Source organism: Cibotium barometz, chromosome 9, assembly GCF_041138505.1.
Source record: "Cibotium barometz isolate CiBa-2024 chromosome 9, ASM4113850v1, whole genome shotgun sequence".
Classification (NCBI taxonomy): Eukaryota; Viridiplantae; Streptophyta; class Polypodiopsida; order Cyatheales; family Cibotiaceae; genus Cibotium; species Cibotium barometz.
Genome location: NC_141054.1, coordinates 49,948,766 through 49,957,629, shown reverse-complemented (window position 1 = coordinate 49,957,629; position 8,864 = coordinate 49,948,766).

Below are 8,864 nucleotides of genomic sequence, written 5' to 3'. Positions count from 1 at the left end.
CTTACACTATAACACACGGAGAGCATAGCCGCATTCACAGCTGCAAAGATTTAAAAGAATCCATTATATGGAAAAAAAACTTCACGTGAGTATACATGCTGCTAGGGGCGTGCAACTATAGCCACGCATATAACCGTGCATATAGTAGTATGTATAGCCGGAAAAAAGGGGGGACAAAATTGGGGAGAGATGTGTCCCCACCTCTCCTCCATTCTGTCCTCGTATTTTTAAATCACATTTTTTTAAACACTAAACATTTATTTAAAACACTTAATCACTTAAAGCATACGTTATATACAAATACACAAAAAATTTGTATACAATGTCATGGGCATTACAACAATACTATTATATTGCAAATTACATAAGTTGATCATGTCCAAAAATGATAAAAGATGATGACTAAGAAAAATAATTAAATTGATTCATCATCTTCATCTTCATCTTCATCAAGATTCTCCTCGCCCGCATCTTCACCACGTGCACCACCACCTTCATCACTGTCATTTTCAGTATCGTCTTCCTGCATCATTAAATAGTAGAATAATGCAAAAAAAGTTGAGCAAGAAAAACAACATAAGAATTGAGACACTTGGGTGTGATAATTAAAATTCAAGTTCAACTACTCACTAAGTTTCCTTGAGCTTGTTGGATATACGCATCGGTGACCACTTCCTCTCATTTGAGCCACTCCCAAGTCTCGGCTGTACCTATTCTCCCGAGCCATTAGGGGGTGACCTACTACCCTTTCCTATAACAAATGACAACATAAATGAGAGATCGAATTGACGAGGACAAATGAACTAAACTTAGTGATGCATGGCAAAGAAAAAACTTAAAAATCATGTGAGCCAAGCTGCTTTTCCTTGGGAGCTATACTTCTTCCACTCCTTAATTGTGAAATTGGAGGGCGTTTATGAACCATGCATATCCTTGCGCGAGACCTCCTATTTATTGAGCGATTTCTCGCCCACTCGTTAAAAAAAACGTAGTTAGTGGGTTTGGGAACCACTCATGCATGCATTACACCACATACATGAAATCTCTATCCTTCTATTCTTACCATTGTTTGAAGGCATCTTTATAGGTTTGGTTGACTAATTGATGGATGTTATAATAAATCCTCCACCTTGTCTCATCCATAAAATGCTCGCCCTCCTCACAAGGGTATAGTAAAGCATACTATCCCCCTCGGGTATATGTTATGGCTCGCCCAAACCCTCGTCAAACACATCTAACAAGAAGATAACCTAGCAAACCACAACCATCGTGGGGATCTTTCTGACTACTGAGCTCGTAACCCTTGAGGTCTCCAAGCTCAACCACTCCTTGAGAAGCAATTCCACCGCGTCTCCCAACAAGAGCGTTGTCACACCGCCGCGTTACACTACGTGTACTCATCCCTCCTCTCACCTCACTACTTCACTCACACACACTCACTAGCATGGATTAGAGAGAGATTAGCAAGAGAAAGTCTCTAGTGCTCAATGGGAGAGTTCTTTGTATTATGAGAGATTTTCACTTATATACATGACCATAAGTGTTCACACTCACTTAAATTGTGGCCGGTCGGGCACTTTAGGCTCATAAGAGGCCTAATGCTATTACAATGACTACTCTCATAATATATCCATGAAGTAAATCACTTGGGACTTCATCCTAATTTGCTACCACGCGCTCCATTTAGTCTCTAGTGCTCAATGGGAGAGTTCTTTGTATTATGAGAGATTTTCACTTATATACATGACCATAAGTGTTCACACTCACTTAAATTGTGGCCGGTCGGGCACTTTAAGCTTATAAGAGGCCTAATGCTATTACAATGACTACTCTCATAATATATCCATGAAGTAAATCACTTGGGACTTCATCCTAATTTGCTACCACGCGCTCCTGAAGTGGAAATCACCACCATAAGTATTCCGTTGGACCATTACGAGCACTTGTCCAAGTTGTATATTTGGACACCATTGCTTCATCTCTTGAATATATGACCTTTTGGTGTGTCTACCTTAACTCCTTGATGGCATTAGCTCTTATTAACCCTAGAAATGGGTTAACATTTTTCCCTTCCTGATGCCGATCGCGTGCTCGTGATCATGTTGAACATCATTGTGTGGGAAGAATTAATAAGTTTTATCGATGGCTTTTGACGCTGAGTGACGTTCAATGGTCCTTATTCCTCCGGAAGGAATAAGAAAGACTAGTTACTAAATGAGAAGGTTAGTTATTAGCAGGCATTCCTAACTGGGATGTGGATTTTTATTTAGTAATTGTATTTTTATATTTTTGTGAACATTTTTTGTAGGGTATATTTTTTGCTCACTTTGTTTTTGGCAATCATTTAAGCATAGTTACATGTTATTTGTGTTAGTTGGGGAACTAAGAGATGTTAATAATGGGGGAGTAAAGAAGGATGGATCCAGAGGAACGTAAACAAAATCATCAGAACAAGATTCTAATTCTCAATTTCTCATTCGATTCATTGAAGTGACATTCATCACTTGAAGAATTTGGCCTTCGATGATATTCCTTTGTGGTAGGATTCTTGTCAAATGTTGTGGAGTAGGACCTATTTCTGCATGCTTCTTCCCATGTGCTTTTTATGCTTTTATGTATATTTAAGTGTTCTATGAAGTAGATATACATGAAGTGCATTAAATGAGTCAAATAAACTCTTATTGAGCTACTACTTGTGTTGATTAGCCCACTTGTTGGTGTGAGGAATTAAAGAATTACGTCGACTTGCAAGGCTAATATAGACATCTTCACTAAGGATTTATAGATCAATGTGTTGTGAAGACTTAAGTTTTCATTTGGGTTGTACCATTGACCAGGCTTTTGCCCCCACCATGGCCGCCCCATCCAAGGATGTACCTCAAAAGTTGTCAATACTCTCGTGCAAATGTCCTCCAGTGCATGAGTATGGATATGTACTCATGGAGTAGCTGCGACATTAACTTAGCCAAAAGAATAGTAAGCTATAAAATTAACAAAATGTATTAGTTGTTGGGAGTTTCTTGTGATATTCTACCTTTTTAAGTAGGCCATTTGTGGGACTCCCTTGTGTTATTTATCTTTTTCTCTTTTTTTCTTCTTCTTTTTTTACGTTACCACCTTGCGAGCAACACGTTCTTGTGTCCACTCTCTTTTTTGAGAGAATAGGTTCTTATGTCTATCACGTAGCTTCTGCACTCATGCTTATCATCCAGAGGGGTGAAAAGAGCATTGTGGAGTTTGTCTTAATGCGCGCGTAAGTCTTCATTGTAGACGTGTGAATTAATTCTTGAATTTATTGCTCAAGTGTTATCAAGGTGGTAGGTACAGCTTCTGGTTGGTTGCCATTGGTGGTGACTGAAGATGCAAGCTCTTGTGTATGTGTTGTATGCACTAGAGGGGTTGAGTGGCTTGCTTGGTGTTGCTTGGGCCTCCATTCTTGTTGAACTTTAGGTGAAGTTCTTAGAATTGAAATTGGTGGTAAGGTTTTCTTCACTTTGTTCGATCATAGAAACCATATGATGGGATTTCCATCATAATATCCTTGTTCTTGAAGCACGTGCACAAGCACCCATCTTTGATGAACGTTATGAATTGGTGGGCTGATTCTTTTGGTGCTGAGGTTTCTTTCTTTGTGCAGTCTTAGGAGACTTCTTAATACGCTTGGGAATCTTATATTTGGTATTACCTTAGTAGTACCCTTGAGCTTGCAGTAATCTTTTTGCTACCCACACTTATTGAGTGGCTAGAGTTCTTTGAAGAACTCTCATAGGCTTTTGTGGACGACATTGTGGAGTTCTTTTATTCTTTTTTGGCCTCTGCATTTTGCATTGAGGAAGAGGCTTTGATTGTCAAGGCACCCAAATTGGATTGGAACCTTTGTAGTAGCCTTGAGGTGCAAGTAGCTGCTTTTCCACCCACATTTGGATACCATTAAGATACCTCGATCTTGACTGTCATGATGGAGTTTTGTTTTTGGCTGAAGTGAAAGGATTGTGGCCCTCCTCCACATTGGTTGGCACTGAGGTTGTTGGTTTGAGACTGTTGGATGTTGTTGATAATGAGGATTTGGTCTCTTGCGGAGTGGCTTTCGATGATGAGGCTTTTGAGCATGCAACCCGCTCTTTTGGCGAGATTAGTTGATGTGAACAAGCGTTGGCTCTAGGGCTTTTCCCTTGAGTTTCTTGTCGGAGTAAGAGTGGAATGCTTAAGGAACTTTTTCAAGAGTAGCTATCAATGGAGAGGTTTTAACGTTGGAAATAGAATCTCTTTCTCTTGTGGAGTCGGAGGAGTAGATGGTAAATCAGAGTTCAGAGTTGGCTATTGATGTAGAAGTTATGTTTTCATGTAGAGGGGCTTTCGGCTTTTTGCGTTCAACATCATAAAAATCTACTAGGGTTGGATCCTCTTCCTTGCAGTATGGTATTTATTTCTTTGTGTCATTGACCAAGAAGATGGCCTTATCGCTAGCAAAGTACAATGGTGCTTGGGTGGCAGTAGTCCATTTATGCTCCAAGATCACATTTACTTCCAACACATACTCAACCATAAAAAAAACTTGCAATAAGTAAGGGGATAAGATTCTAAATACATTGTTTGTTCAAAGTATCCCAAACACGGCATGTTCATGTCTTTTGTGAATGGAATTTTCTCTTGATAAGCTTTTAGTGTTGGTTGACCTAACAAATCCCATAACTTAAAGGTCATGAGATTGTGCTCGCGTTGTGGATAAAGCTTTGATTGGATTGTGTTGATTTTATTGTAAAGTTCAAATCCAACCATAACTTGTGGGATATTCTTAGTAAGATATGTTAGGAGTTCCAGCTCCTCCAAGGTCTCTTCCTCCTGGTCGAGCAATTTCAGAATGCTTGCAAGAGTGTTCAAGGTGACTGTTTGCATGGATTCGTCAATTGAATACCATGAGTCACGTGCCCAAGCTCCACCAAGGATGACATCATATTCAAGAGGAGATCTGGGGTTGCATGGAATTCAAATTTCACAATTTGATCGATTGTTTAAGTAGCATAGCTAAAGCAACCTCCTAGAACTTGAATGGTTTCCCCGTAGCACCTATTACAAGAGTATTTCCTTTAGGGATGATTACAGGTTGGCCCAGTGATACCCAAGTGTCTATTGTCACAAGATTATGGCTTGCTCGAGGGCTAATCAATGTGCATTTGCACTTAACCTTATTTCCCACAGGGAAATCTAACCATATCATGATAGAATCCTCAAGCAGAACCATGGAAGTTTTTATTTTTGTTTCAGCTTCAGTTCCCATGTCACTCTCAGTTTTTTTAAGAGTACCCAATGTGTACAATGGTACTGTATGTCCACTAACCACTTTAACTGAGGTCTGTTTGGAAACTTGTGAATCCTTGCAGTCTTGTTCTATGTAGCTCTTGAGATCTTGGTACATCTCATAGTTAGGCTTTAAAGGTATAAGGGATGAAGCTATGTTAAGCTCACCTCGAAAGAAGAGCACTCCTCCAAATGAAGATTTGAGAGACTGCTTAAATTTCATAAGGGAGTCATCAAATTCCTCACGTGCTTTTTCAACTGCATCATTCATGCAATCTTCGTCTGATGACTCTTTTTGGCTTGATGAGTTCATTTCTCTAGAGATTACTTCTTCCTCTTGAAAGGGAAAGTGATACTCCTCCGATTTTTGTAGAGATTACTTCTTGGCTTGATGAGTTCATTTCTGTAGTAGAGATTACTTGTTCCTCTTGAAAGGGAAAGAATACTCCTCCGATTTTTGTATTTTGGTTGCTTTTTAATGTTTGACATTATGAGGTTCAATCATAACTGGTGATCCTGGTTTGAACTCAACAATACTAAGCATGCTCTCCTGAGCTTGCCTTTTGCGTTCCTCATATGTGTACACCCTCTTATCTACTCATTTTGGGACGTGTACTTAGGTCTTGTATCACGCACACATTTGTTTATTCTAATCCAGTGAGTTTGTGTGCTCTCAAGCTTCTCTATCTTGTGTGTGTGCATTGTTGCAATCCTAACCCTAATTCTAACAATTGGTATCAGAGCTACCTTCCTTGACACTTGATCTAGTAATCTACCTCCCTCCTCACACGAGCCTGTTTTTCTATCTCTGATTGAGATACCCTCTTAGGAGAAGAAGGTAAATACTGTAGTGTGTGTATACAAAGTGTGTATACAAAGTATTCGAAATTTTCGGGGCCCGCAACACGATTGGGGCACATTTTGGGCACCGCAAGGTTTTTGTAGACGTTCTGGAGAGGCGTCATTTTGGATTGGTTTTGCTTGATTTTGTATGTTTAGGCTGTGCAGCGGCAAAGATTTGGTGTTGTGCACCAGTATCTACAGTGTCTTCAACAACATTGACCATCATACTTTCGCTAGTAACACTTTATTCTCTACTCTGTGTTATTTTTCATACACTTTGCAGGTGATTCAGTTAGTTGGTAGCCATCCGAGGTTGCATTCAGTAAATACTGAATACTTGCAATGTGTTGAAAGATTTTGCATTTAGTAGACAATCATGGTTAGCAGTAGTGATATATTCAACATGTTGTTTGCTGAGGACAAACTTGATGAGACTAACTACCCATTGTGGTCCTATATGATGAGGTATGTATTGGTTGCTAAGGCCTTTGGAATGTGGTCAATGGTAGTAAAAACTCGTCCTGTTTCACAACTACTAGTGCAACTAGGTGCTGTAGGTATTTGAATTAGAATTTGATATAGATGTGGCTCCTCCACATGTGGCTGAGAGAAAGAACAAGTCTTTCATGGAGATGGCACGATGTATGGTGAAAGCCCAAGATTTACCTCATGGTTTTTGGTTAGAGGCAACTATGTATGCAAAATATGTGTTGAACAAATGCCCTACCAAGGCCTTGCAATCTAAAACTCCTTATGAAGCTTGGCATGGCAGGAAGCCTTCTATGGCTCATTTGCATGTTTTTGTTGTCTTGCTTATGCTCTTGTACTTGAGTAACAATGCAGTAAGCTTGATGATAAGGCAGTTAAATGCATATTTGTGGGATGATACAGTTTATAAAGCAAGGGATATAGACTCTACCATCCGCCTCAAAGCGGATTTTGGTAAGTAGAGATGTTGTTTTTATCAAAAACTCAGTTCAGCCCATGCTTTCATGCAAAAAATAGTTGAATGTATGCTCACATGACATGTTTGATTCGCTCCTACCTTTGTTTAATGGAGGGCAACCATATGTAGAGTAATTGAATGCTCAACCAAGTGTTGGAATTCAGCCTTTATAGGTGTAAGATCAGCCTGCAAATCAACCTTTTGATGAGGTAATTATTGAGGATATAGTGGACGAGGAGAGAACAGCCATAGAAGAATCTAGGCATATGCCAAAATGGCTTGTCCACAGACATTAAGGAATAGCAAGTTGGCAGGTCCTTTACCTCTAGCAGAACTCGTGTAGGTTATTCTCATGTGGATCATGTTCTCATTTCTACTTCATGTAATGAGGAGGAACCTATTTCCTTTGAGGAAGCACAGGATGATCATTGGGGATGCATGCTATGCAGAATGAGTATATCTCTATACTCAAGAATGACACCTGGTATTTGACAGATCTAGCTCACGGCAAGAAGGCCATTGGTACTAAGTGGATTTACAAGTTAAAATATTGATCGTTACAAGGCCAGACTTGTTGCAAAGGGGTATGCCCAACAAAAGGGCATTGATTATGATGAGACCTTTGCACCCACATCTCGTATGACTACCATTAGGTGTCTCATTGCTTTGGCAACATGTCATGGGTGGAATGTACATCAGTTGGACATTAAGGCTACATTCTAAAATGGTGATTTACATGAGGAGGTGTATGTATCGCAGCCTCTTAGTTTTACTGTGTGTAAGATTCCTCCTCAAGCTCAATATTGAATAAGCCTCTACTTCAATCCCTTGTAATCATTCTATGTTTTTGAATACAAGAAAATATCATTTTTTCTTATTTTGCCTGGTGAGATAAAAATTTTTAGAGAGTGGTAAATCAAAATTGAGATATTTTTGGATAAATAAATTCTACAAATATCAAAAAAATATTTTCCTAAAATAGAAAATCAAAATAGATTTTCCAAGGTGCAATTGGAATTAATTAAAATTGATTCAGAAGACCTTAGCCTAAGAGTCCAGATTTTTGAAAATTTTTTTTATTATGGTCCAATTAAGGTTCCTATGGACCAATAAGATTAATCCAAGTGTTGGGACAAGATGAATCCAAAGAATAAAAGAAAATACCCAAAAATGAGTAAATACCCACATAAGATGAAGAGTTGACCAAGTACTAGGTTTATTAGTTAAAAATTATGAAGTATTAATAAAAAAAAAGAGATATTTTAGAGTAATCATTCTTTTTTGACACGTGTGTAAGAAAAAGGGAGACCTTCAAGGAGGCACCTACTTCACATGCTTGGATGAGTTTAAAACTTAAAAATAATAGGATATTTTTATCTCTCCTCTCTCCTGGATCAAACCAAATAAAAAAGGGAGCCAAAGTGGTCCAAATCTTGTCCAAATTCAGCCAAACTGAAGCTGGAAAATTCTAGAACTCAGTTGGACTCAGTTAGTGGCCTCCCTCTCCTATAAATAGACCCTCATTCCTTTGTATTATTATCTGTGAACTAAACTATGTCGGTATTACTCTAAACTAAGCTTAATTTCTATTATCCTCTAAAAACCTCTGTAAAATTGAAGAGATTGGAGCTTCTCTCTCTCTTCAATCTTCCTTGGTGACTCCTACAACATACCAAACCAATTGATTGGTTGGGGGCCTCTATTGTGATCAAAGAATCAAGTAAATTAGAAGGTAAAGTGTGGGTTATTATCTTTTTCTTATTAAAACTCTAAATGC